Raw genomic sequence first — 12,630 nt, forward strand, 5'->3', positions numbered from 1 at the left:
TTGTGTCATCCGCAAATTTCATCACCTCACTCGTACCCCTTTCCAGATCATTTATAAATATATTAAAAAGCACTGGTCCAAGTACAGATCCCTGAGGCACTCCACTGTTTACCTTTTTCCGCTGTGAAAACAGACCATTTAATCCTGCTCTCTGTTTCCTGTCTTTTAACCAGCTTGCAATCCGCAAAAGGACATCAACTCCTATCCCATGGCTTTTTAGTAGGGGTGAGGATTAGGCGGGGAAGGGTTCTGGTGTTCGTCTTATCTTCTTACACCTCACACATAAATGCTCTTTGCATGGGACAGTGCTTGGTGGGGGTGCAACTAGGCTTAGACTAAATTACTTTCAGTGTTGGTAGTTCTATTGGTCTTAAAGATACCTACAGTACCTGAATGTAATCCATTTTAAAGTGCTGAAAAGCTGAATATAAAAATCTTTACAATAAATACATAAAAATAAAATAACCGGACGCTTTTATGAAACCAGCATAGTTCCTGAGGGCCACATGGGTACCTTCTTCAGACATCAGTTGTTAAACCTTCTCCTTTAATTGCTTATTGTAAGTATGCTCTCCAGAGGAGGCACCACTGCTTGCCATAGAAACAGTCTTTACTGCAATGCAATAACCACAGGGTTGCATGATATTTAAAATAGTACTAATATAACATTTAGATCCCCATTCGCTAAGCTTTCTCTTTCCATAGACACAGAATGAGATAAATGTCTTCTTGAATCAGGCCCTTAGAGTTGTACAAAATAATAGACTAGAAGCACTACAGGGCATCCACCTCACCCTGGGCACTCAGATCCTCCTCTCCCTGGGCATAATCTTCCATTATGGTCTGCAGGTGACCACTAAGCAACCAAACTCAAGATTCTGCCTTAGTTGCCCAATTAAAGGTGAGATAAGAAAAAGGTTAGTTACATCGCCAAAGCCTGCTCTTTATTATATTTCCAATCAGCTATTAGCAAAACAAAATCAAACCGCTCTCCTAAAAAAAAAAAAAAAAAATCTGAGCCGTTATTAGATCCTTATTGAGCTGTGTCCCGTAATTTTGGACACTGAAAATGCATTTTCAGAAGTGTGAAAGGCCCATGCTGAGCACTTGCACAGGCTCTATTTGCCATCTCCATTTAACCCTTTGGTGCCTGACATCTGGATTTTTTTTTCTGACTGGCAAGAGGCAGTAGAAATAAGGTCAGTCCGGAGGGGCCACCCATCATATAATCCCAGCACTGGGGTCTTTGACGTCCATCTATGTGGAAGGAGCCTATGCGCTCTCAAAGGTCCCAGTGGTGCAGCCTTCTCTGATTATTCTTCCGCCAGTTCGGTGAAAGGGACCACAACCTGCAAAGAATCAAAATATAGCCATGCCGTGTGTAGTTTTATATTTGTGAAATAATGTAAAATCAATTGTATATCTTTAAAACTATCTGATTAACTGTACTATTACATAGCAGCAATGAAAAACGAGGTCACTCCGCCGAAGCACAACAGGGATGTGATTACGGTGACCCAAGCTCTGTCTTTTCTTTTATTTGACCTCCAGTTTCCTCTTGCTCATAAGAACATAAGAACGTGCCATACTGGGTCAGACCAAGGGTCCATCAAGCCCAGCATCCTGTTTCCAACAGTGGCCAATCCAGGCCATAAGAACCTGGCAAGTACCCAAAAACTAAGTCTATTCCATGTAACCATTGCTAATGGCAGTGGCTATTCTCTAAGGGGCGGATTTTAAATGCCTTGCGCACGTAAATCCGGGCGGCCCGCCGGTGCGCCTATTTTGCATAGGCCGCCGGCGTGCGCAGAGCCCCGGGACGCATGTAAGTCCTGGGCTTTCTAAAAGGGGTGGGTTCGGGGTGTGTCTGGGGCGTGCCCGGAGTGATGCGGCATTTTGGGGGTGTGTCGCAGCGTTTCAGGAGCAGCGATGCGGGCGTGGTTTCGGCCCGGGGGTGTTCTGGGGGCGTGGCCGCGGCCTCCGGACGAGCCCCCGGGACCAGAACACAGAGCGGGGCTGCCGGCCGGGGCGTGCAAAGTTAAGGGGGGTGTTTAGATAGGGCCGGGGGGGGGGTTAGGTAGGGGAAGGGAGGGGAGGGGAAGGTGGGGGGAGAGCGAAGGAAAGTTCCCTCCGAGGCCGCTCCGAAATCGGAACGGCCTCGGAGGGAACAGGCAGCGCGCGTTGGGCTCGGCGTGCGCAGGTTGCACAAATGTGCACCCCCTTGCACGCGCCGACCCTGGATTTTATAAGATACGCGCAGCTATGCGCATATCTTATAAAATCCAGCGTACTTTTGTTCGCGCCTGGTGCGCGAACAAAAGTACGGGATCGTGCACATTTTTTAAATCTACCCCTATGTGAACTTAATAGCAGGTAAGGGACTTCTCCTCCAAGAACTTATCCAATCCTTTTTTAAACACAGCTACACTAACTGCACTAACCACATCCTCTGGCAACAAATTCCAGAGTTTAATTTGCGTTGAGTGAAAAAGTATTTCTCAGATTAGTTTTAAATGTGCCCCATGCTAACTTCATGGAGTGCCCCCTAGTCTTTCTACTATCAGAAAGAGTAAATAACAGATTCACATCTACCCGTTCTAGACCTCTCATGATTTGTACTTCCTGCCCAGAGCTGGGGTCATGGTACCATGACCTTCATTTTGCAACCTCCACTTTAATAAAGCCTCCCCTCCCCCTCCTCTGGTCCTGAGGCTGAGAATCCTGTATCACTGGCCTCTCTGATGACTCCCTCCCTCCCTCCCAGGTATCCAAGCTGAGCTGGGGCGTGGACAGGGATGGAGCAGGAGACCTCCTGCATGCAATGCCCACCCAAAAGTCTTTGGGATCCCAATATAGGGGTCAAAGATTTAGGCTGAACCCCTGGCAGGAGAAGAGAGAATGGCCGTGTGGCTGGCCGGGGATCAAATCCCACTTCGGCTGATGCCCTTTGGGACTAGGAGGCAAATCAGTGCCCTTGTCTCAGGTGCCCGCTTTGAGGACAGAGACTAAATTGCTCCTGTATGTAATTTTTCTTTAATTGCCAAAATAAGCGGGAGTTGATCAAAGATGTCAAGGGCAGGAGCTTTCAGCAGCCCACAGGTCCCCGATTCCCATGCGACCCTAGGCAGGGACCCAGGCGGTGTAATAAAAAGACATCGGAGCCTGCAGAGGATCCAGGACCCAGAGGGGCTACCAGCTCAATCGCCAAGCAACTTCTCTTGGGATTACATCTTGTTGCTTTCCCGAGAGGACAGGAATTCCTTTTTCGGTTAAGAGATGCTTGCACTTGTAAACACACAACCAGCAATAACAGCGAATTGGCATTACGCCGTCGATTGGCAACTAGGGGTGCGCATGTGAAAAAAAAAAAAAGATCATTTCGTTTTTTTTTTTTTTTGTTTGGTTCTTTGTTTCGTTTCGTTTCACCATTTTAACAGGCCTTATAAGGATTTAGCATCGTTGAAACGATTTCACGTGTACTAAATCGTTTTAAGACATGCACAAAACGGAAAAAAAAATGTTTCTTTTGTATTGTTTTGACATGGAAATGACACAAAGCAACGCATTTTGCTGGCGGTTTTGTGCCATTAGAAAACGCCAGCACACTCCTTTGGATTTCGGGGAAGGCGAGAATACTTTGCATTCCTTCAGCGCCTGCTCTCGTTAGGGCTATTACAGCCCCTGGCTCTGACAGTGTAACTGGCAAACGCTGACATTAAATCGGCGGTACTAGAAAACTTTTACAAACCATTGCGATCTCTTGTTTTCCATTCCGGTTTGTATTTATTTCATAAAGGGAAACTGCTGTTACTTTAATATCGGTAAACTGGGAACATTACCCTGCCGATCCTCGTCCGAAAGCAGGGGTGTGTGAGCATAATAGAAGGCGCAAACATACTGAAACAAGAGTAAAATTAGAAATAAATATATTATATATATATATACAGAAATTGTAAATACAGAGAGAGAAAAACACCAGCGAGATCTAAAGCAATTGGTCCTATGGCTTTAAGTAGTTGCTTGTTGCTGCCTGGGGTCCGTAGTGAATCCCTGACATCTATGAAAAGTTTTCATGAAAACCAGAAGGTAAAAAGCACAGGTTCATTTCTGAAAACGATTTTATTTGGAAGAAGAATAGTGCGTGCACATATATTGGACACTGGTAGGAGTCACAAAAAACCCCCGAGCTTGCCACCTGCCAGCAGTGGAAGCCTGAACGCCGGCTCTGGGGCCTCGATGAGCGGCCCTCTCGCTCGGGTGCGCTTTTTAGGAGGGGAGAAAACTGCCTTGCAGGCTTTTCGTTGTGCTGGATTCCCCCCCCCCCCCCTACAATATTGTTAGCAAGGAAGGAAACTGAGCTTTGCCCGTGCTTTCATGGCGATGCATTTATAATAATGTTCTCCTGTCACAGGCAGTAATCTGGACCTTGACCTGTTTCCACACATCTCGAGTCATCCTGCTAATTAAAGTGGATAAAGGTTTTTCTGGTCCATCTCCCTCACCCCCCCCCCCCCCCCCTATGCTCGCTCTGTGTCGCTGCTGGATGCCGCGATTGGCCTCTTCCCACCGCTGTCCCTCACACCTCATTAATTCCAGCCAGCAGAGGACGATCGCGGGGTCCTGATCATCTGGAAAAAAAAAAGTGATTCTGCAATTTTCCCCGAAGATCCTGTCCCAGGAACTCTCTCGGTGGTGATCTTCTGTTTCATGGAAGAAGGTCAGCAGGTCAAGCTAGCAGGGACACTTTTCTTATGCAGTTTGTGACTGGCCCAGGAGCGCCCAACGCCCCTCATCGTTCAGGCTTAGTGCAGGATCTCAGAGGCAGAGGGTGCAGACGTCAGGGGCTCCGTGACAGCAGCTGCTGGAGGTTAAGGCTGCGGTGGGAGGGGGAAGCACATGGACAGGACAGTTCGGGGGGGGGGGGGGGCTATTACAAAAAACAAAAAATCACTAAGATCACACTGTTTTCTTCAAGCTTCAGTTTGGTTCCTGAGGAAATATTAATGGGAAAAGAAAGGAGACTTAAGAGCGAGGCCAAAGAAGATCCAGTAGGAACCAAGAAGTAGACACATTAATATTTGAAAAATCTTATAGTCCCCAAAATATCAGTTTACCTATTATCTGGTTCTAGTGCACCTTCTGTTCTATTATTGTGCCCCCTCCTTCCAATCCCCCCCCCCCCACCAGAATAAAAAAATATGGCACTCAGCGGTCACTCTGTAGCCTCCTATACTGCATTTATACTTACTCATACTTACTGACGCGGTATCAGCACGTGTGACATGGGGGCTCTCTTAACGAGTGCCGATCCACCTCTCCCGGGCACCTGCTTTAATATTTAAATGGCCTGCCGCGATAAAAAGGAAGCGCTGAGGGAGAAGTTTGCGTCCCCAGCGCTTCCTCAGCATTGGACGCCCAGGAGAGGTGGCTGTCAGCGGGTCAGGAAAACAGACGCTCACTTTTACCAGCGTCCATTTTCCTAGCCTGACTGCCGACACAATTTTTTATTTTTTTTTACTGCTCTTTTTCGCGTCCATAACCCCCCTCCTCTGACTTAATATCACCGCGATATTAAGTCAGGGGAACTACAGAAAAGCAACATTTTCTGCTTTTCGGTAAACTTTTGGGGCTCCTCAAGAATTAACGCCTAATCCGGGGCAGGTGTTAATCTTTGAGGGTAAAAATGTGTGTCGGGCGCACATTCTTCTTTTTTTTTTTTTTGCATTGGGGGTAATAGCTAATAGCCTCATCAACATAAATTTACATGTGATGAGCGCTATTAACTACGTACTGCAGTCACGTGTTTTAGATGCCCTAACCCCCGTTTTGCATTGGGGGTTATGGACGCGCATCTAAAACACACATCCAAACATATGTTGAGCCATGCGCTGGCTGCAGCACCCAGTATTGCATCTGCCCCTAGGTTTGTCTGCATGGAGTTTCCTCAGGCACACGATGACACATCCTGAGTTGCCAAGATTCCCTACCATCTGCAGAAAGAACTTCCAGACACGTTTTCTCCCTTTGCCGTGGTTTATCCACTTATAACTGGGAAGCAAAGTAGAAAGAGCATTCCTCCATATCCTTTGGAAGGCTTATACAGTTCATGTGTCAGAAATATGCTGTTGTGCCGTCTGCTTCGAAGATGCCTGCCTAGATGTTTCTCTCAGTTAATGTGTTCTAAGCTTAATTGACATTTCTGGGGGATTTTTTTTTCCCCCTCGCTGAATATCCCCTCTCAACTCACTTAGCCAAGTCATTGCAGAAGCAATCCTCGGCTGGGGGTGAGGGGGGGGGGGCTTATTCCGGGACCCTGCAACGCGGGGGCCCTAAATCTGGGTGTCACCATTGCACGATGACAGGGATTCCCCCTCGGGGGGGCTGTGGAGGTGGCTTCTGCAGCCTCTCCTCCTGACCAAGGCGGGTACAGGCGGGAGAGCCAGTGGGAAAACTGAACCCAGGTTCTCTGCATGGCGATGCCACTGCCTGATTTGCTACAGGATGATCAGAGTGGGGAGTGGTGGGAAAAGGAGCAGGAGCCTCTGCAGGGGGAAATCAAAATATCTGACCTTAATGCTGCATCTTAAAGGGAAGCGCGCAGGACCGGTACAGCCTGCAGCTGAGAAGAATTTTCTGACATCTTTTACCACCGAGATAGTTCTACATTTAGAGGCAGATGCAATAAGATGCCTGCTGAAAACGGGCACTCATATTTAGCACATCCCCTGGGGGCCCGATACAGTATTTAAATGAGGGGCTACATAAAAAAAAAAAGGACTTGCTAGGGGAGAATTGTGCATCCCTAGCACTCAAATGTATCAGGTGCTTACAGTTGCAATGGGCACTCAATATGAGCATCTGTTTTTATCCCACTTTTTCTGGTCGATTTTGCTGAGGTTGCTGAAGACGCCCGTAGCTAAGCGCCCATTGCTATGGGTGTCTAAACTGTGCAGCCATAAGAATTTTTTTTTTTTTTAAATCAAGCTAATATACATTTATTTTTCAGCACCGCAAGCAGTAAATTTAAGTGTCCCGATGATATTATGCAGGAGAAATCAAGAACTGTATTTTTAAATTTCTCATGAGCCCTTGACTCACGAATTGACTTTACACCAGCTCCAGGGTCAGAGTTAAATTTGCCACATTAAAAAGGGTGTGTTGGGTGCCCAGTGATTTTCTGCATCGGAGGGTAATAGCTAATAATATCATCTACATGGAATTTACATGTGATGGGCGCTATCGGCTACGCATTTGTTTGGGCGTGCATTTTGGACCCGCTAATCTCCTTATTGCATCGAGTGCTAGTCTAGCGCATTCAAAATGTGCATCCAACCACGCATAGACCTGTGTGCTGGGCTGAGTGCACTTTATTGCATTGGACCCTTAGTGGGGACTCGGAGTAGGAGATTAGTTTTCATGTGTTCACAATCTCCAGGGTATTATTGTTATGCAGTGCTGAATGCACAGCTCAAGCAAAGAATCCAGCAGCTTCTCACTGGGAGCCGTGATAGCCAGCAAATACCTTCCAGGGTAGTTCTGCCATTACAACGCATTCAGCTCTCTCCTCCTCTCCTTAATGCTATCCAGAGACAGGAAGACAAAGTGAAAAATCTGAAATAAATAATTAGACTGCCTAGGAATTAAAAGTCAGTTTGTTCCACGGTAAAACTGGTATGTATCTCTTAAAATGACACCCTCACAGGATGAACAATTAATCTCCCAACTCGGTCATTCACCTGCATCAACTTTAATGATGTCCATCTCTAAATGTCAGCCTTACTCCATATGAGGTCCATGAAGCCAGCATCCTGTCTCCAAGAGTACCCAGTTTGAGTTACAAGTACCAGGCAGATCCAAAAAAGTATAATCTATTTCTTGCTTCCCACTCCCAGAAATAGTGATGGCTTTTCTTAGCCTACCTAGCTAATAATGTTTAATGAACTTTTTCTCCAGGACCTTATCCAAACCTCTTTTAAACACCGCTATGCTCGTCGCCTTGACCACGTCCTCTGGCACCAGCTTGATTGCACCTTGAACGAAAAAGTACTTTCTAAAATTTTGTTTTAAACCTGCTGATTATTAGTTTCCTGGAGCGTCCCCTTTGCTTTCATATTATCTGAAAGGGTAAATAATCATCTTATATTTACCCATACCAGCCTACTTGTGATTTTATCAGCTTCTGTCATTTCCCTGCTTAGTTGTCTCTTCTCCAAGCTGAAGAGCCCTAACCTGGGTAGCCTCTCATCATCCTCATTTTATGCCTAGCGGCATGGGAAGGCAAAGCCACCCTCTTAACCTGCTTCTTTTTAGAATATTAAAGGCATGGCCCTTAAGATTCATAATATCAAAGGCAATGACATCATGCTGCAATTAATTATGTCTGTGAATATTTCAAGGATGTCTTTGACTGAAGACCATCAATGATTTGGGGGCGATTCAGACCCCCCATCACTGGTACTGGCCTGTTGGCTAAGATTCACGTGTAGGGTCTGGGTTACGAGGTTGGAGAGCTGGCCCCTTCTTGGCCTTTGTACTGAAAGTAAGAATCTGCCCAACTGTAACAGGTCGATACAGTAAAGTGTGCTCCGTCGGAGCGCGCTGTCAGCCTGCTCTGGACGCGTGTTTTCCCTTACCCCTTATTCAGTAAGGGGAGGAAAACACGCAGCCCACCCGCGGCACCTAATAGCGCCCTCAACATGCAAATGCATGTTGATGGCCCTATTAGGTATGCGCGCGCGATTCAGTAAGTAAAATGTGCAGCCAAGCCGCACAGTTTACTCTAAGAAATTAGCGCCGACCCAAAGGTCGGCGCTAATTTCTTCCGGCGCCAGGAAAGTGCACAGAAAAGCAGTAAAAACTGCTTTTCTGTGCACCCTCCGACTTAATATCATAGCGATATTAAGTCGGAGGTCCCCAAAAGTAAAAAAAAGTAAAAAAAAAATAAAATAAAATTTGAATTCGGCCCGCGGCTGTTGGGCCGAAAACTGGACGCTCAATTTTGCCGGCGTCCGGTTTCCGAGCCCGTGGCTGTCAGCGGGCTCGAGAACCGACGCCGGCAAAATTGAGCGTCGGCTGTCAAACCCGCTGACAGCCGCCGCTCCAGGCCAAAAGGAGGCGCTAGGGACGCGCTAGTGTCCCTAGCGCCTCCTTTCCCTCGTTTGCACCGCGTCGCCTAATTTGCATGCTGGAGCATACTGGATAGCTCGCACCGGCGAAGGGCCGGTGCGTGCGCCGGGAGAGCGGGCGTTCGTCCGCTCTCCCGCGGTTTTACAGTATCGGGCTGATGGAGTGGCAGCAGGTGAGGAGGGAGATGGTGTTAATACCCTGCCTCTCCCCCCTGACCCCACTGGGGACACAGTGATGTTAGGAGCAGAGCCAAAACGGCACAAAATTTAAAAAATAAAATAAAAAGCAAAACCATTTAATATTCAAAGGTTTCTACCGCGGGATTTTTCTTCTTCTCTCTGTTGCCCTTTCTGCCGTTTGGGCGCCTGGAGGGGTGGTGGAGGGACTATTTCCCCCGGCCTCCCACTGTGGCTCCCTGGCGCGCTGCTTTCCTCTGCTCTCTGTCGAGGAGGTGACGTGAATGTTTTGAAGCCCAGTCAGTGAACGCCATCATTAAACATGACCTGCGTTTGATCCCGAGTTCAGCTGTAGGGAAACTGTGGTTTTCAGGCGGGATCAGACATAAAAGGGAGAGCCTGCCAGTGCCGGCCGGGGCTTTAGTCAACAGGTAGTGGCAGGGAGTGGTGCAGGTGCCTGCCCCGACCGAATTCTAAGCTCAATATTGACAGTCAGAAGTGCCACAGTGAGGGAAAGAGCAAACAGTGATTTTAGGAATCGGGGAGCCCCTCAGGCAGGTTTCAGCAGCACGTACGCCCCATGCCTGCTCCTTTTCCCCATCGCCGTGCAAATGCACTCACACTACAGCCGCCTGGCAGAAAGAGCCAGATGCAACTCTGCCTCCCCTGGGACCAACCTCCCTGCATGGAAAATTCATATCCCCCGGGAAGGACATGGGGCACTACAGATTTTCTTCTATATCTGTACGTCTGCTGGGGTGGGAAAGGCATTTCTCTTGGTCCAGGTTTTGGGCCAACCAGGCTGAACCATTTCTTGAAAAAAGCTTGGCCTCGGTCCTAGAATGAGGTCGACTTGTGCTTTTCAGCCACAAACTTAATAGGCAACCCCGCCAACGGACAATTTCGTTTAATACTATGGGCAGGACAGGACACGGAAGAACTGGCAGCCAGACGCGGCGAGCATTTGTAGGATTTCTAAGGTCTACGTTTTCAACTGAGCGCCGAGCTGCTGAGCTACACAAGCACCGTCAAGTGTGTATAAAACGTGACTTTTTAAACACACAAGCTGACTTTAAGAATTGGGTTGTTAGGCAGCTGAGAAATGAGCGCCTAATTCTTTGTGGTGGAAAGCGAACATTTCTGTGGCACACAGATATCACAAGCATGCCCCAGAATGCCCCCTTCTGGCACATGTGCAGAGTTACATGGGTAGTGATTAACACACATGGCCGAGTTTATGCATGAAACTCTTTTCTTTGCATGCTTACATCCCAACTAAGCTTTTGAAAGTATTATTTAATTTATATTCTGCCTTCCATGGCCAAAAGGCCCTTCCAAGGCAGATAACAACAAATATCTTAAAACAGGACGGATAAAACAAAATCATCATCACACCCACTTTCACCATAAGAACATAAGGCTTGCTATACTGGGTCAGACCAAGGGTCCATCAAGCCCAGCATCCTGTTTCCAACAGTGGCCATTCCAGGCCACAAGAACCTGGCAGGATCCCAAGGGATAGACATTCCAGGCTGCTTATCCCAAGAATAAGCAGTGGATTTCTGCAACTCCACCTTAATAATGGTTAATGGACTTTTCTTCCAGGAAATTGTCAAAATCTTTTTTAAACACAGCTACACTAACAGCTTTCACCACATCCTCTGGCAACAAATTCCAGAGCTTAACTATGCATTGAGTAAAAACACATTTTCTCTTGTTAGTTTTAAATGTGTTACCCAGCAGCTTCATCGTGGGCCCCCTTGTCTTTGCAGTGACGGATTTAGGATTTTGCTGCCCCTAGGCATTCGGTATATATTATAACCTTTTTGCTCTGCTCTATCTGCTCCAGGTTAACCTCCTCCCCTGAATGAGAGGGCTTGATTAGGGAGCAGAGTGGCTTTTCTTTCTTTCTGTTGCATGCTCTGGTGTCAACCTTCTCCTTCAGGACAAGACTTTAGGAGCTGGAATAAAGTAGAGAAGTTTTTCTTTGCTCTGTCCCTTCCAGCTTCTCCCCTCCCTTCCTTTGCACTTGGAGGGGAGGGGCTGGAGCAGGAAGTGGAAGGCTCTTCTCTGCTGAGTGAGATTAAGCACAGCTCCCAGTCCCCCCAATTTTTGCTGCCCTAGTCACAGGGTTAGTGTGTTTATTGGTAAATCCAGGCCTGTGCCTTTGTACTCTTTGAAAGAGTAAACAACTAATTAACATTTACTCCTTCCATTTCATTCATTATTTTATAGACCTCTATCCTATCTCCCCTCAGTCGTCTCTTCTCCAAGCGGAAGAGGCCTAACCTCTTTAGCCTTTCTTCATAGGGGAATTATTCCATCCCCTTTATCATTTTGGTCGCCCTTCTCTGCACCTTTTCTAATTCTGCTATATCTTTTTTGAGATGTGGTGACCAGAACTGCCACAGTACTCAAGATGAGGTCACACCATGGAGTGATACAGAGGCATTAAGATATTTTCTGTTTTATTCTCCATTTCTTTCCTGATAATCCCTAGCATCCTATTTGCTTTCTTGGCTGCTGCTGCTGCACTCTGAGCAGAAGATTTCAGTGGATAATCACATAGATCCTTTTTCTGAGTGGTGACTCCTAATGTGGAACCTTGCATTTTGTAGCTATAATTTGGGTTACTCGTCCCTAAGCGCATCACTTTGCACTTGTCCACATGAAATTTCATTTGCCATTTGAATGCCCAAGCCCAGTTTTGCAATGTCCTCTTGCAATTTCTCACAATCTTCTTGTAATTTAACAGCTTTGAATAATTTAGTGTCATTGGCAAATTTGATCACCTCACTCGTTGTTCCCATTTCCAGGTCATTTATAAATATATTAAAAAGCAGTGGTCCCAGAACAGATCCCTGGGGCACTACACTATTCACCTTTCCCATTGAAAAAATTTACCATTCAGCCCTACTGTTATGCACCCCATCCACACCCGACCTGCGCACAGGCCTGCTCACCTCGCTAGCTCTTCTGCAGGTCATGGGTCAGCCTCTCCAGTGGCAGCCGCGAGCTCCTCCAGGCCTCGGCGTCCCACGGCGGCAGTCGCCGGGCCTTCCACTGCGCACCAGGCCTCATGCCGGAGTTCGGCGTCCTCAGTGGCGTTGGCCACACCCTTACGCGCACGGACCACCCGGCCTCTTGTAGGGCCAGGGGCGGGTCCTAGCTCCGCGACGTGCCCTGATTGAAAGTACGTTATAATAAAGTTCCTGCCTTCACTTCCTTGCCTTGGCAATCGGGTCGGCTCTGTAAGTGTACTAGTTTGCCTCCGCGTTCACAGTCTTGTTCCAGTCTTGTTCCAGCGTCCTACTGCTCCAGCATCCTA

At 47.4% G+C, this 12,630-nt stretch overlaps 1 long non-coding RNA gene across 1 annotated transcript in view; it reads right to left on the minus strand.

The window, feature by feature from the left end:
- Positions 1–989: 989 nt before the first annotated feature.
- The window catches only part of LOC115097214, a 67,792-nt gene continuing 56,151 nt past the window's right edge, over positions 990–12,630 (minus strand). The window contains exons 2-3 of the long non-coding RNA XR_003858236.1: positions 3,749–3,897; positions 990–1,349 (exon numbers count right to left, since the gene is read on the minus strand). This is a non-coding gene — a long non-coding RNA (uncharacterized LOC115097214). The remainder of the gene's footprint in view (positions 1,350–3,748; positions 3,898–12,630) is intronic.

The sequence above is a fragment of the Rhinatrema bivittatum genome, chromosome 8 (genome assembly GCF_901001135.1).
Source record: "Rhinatrema bivittatum chromosome 8, aRhiBiv1.1, whole genome shotgun sequence".
Taxonomy (NCBI): domain Eukaryota; kingdom Metazoa; phylum Chordata; class Amphibia; order Gymnophiona; family Rhinatrematidae; genus Rhinatrema; species Rhinatrema bivittatum.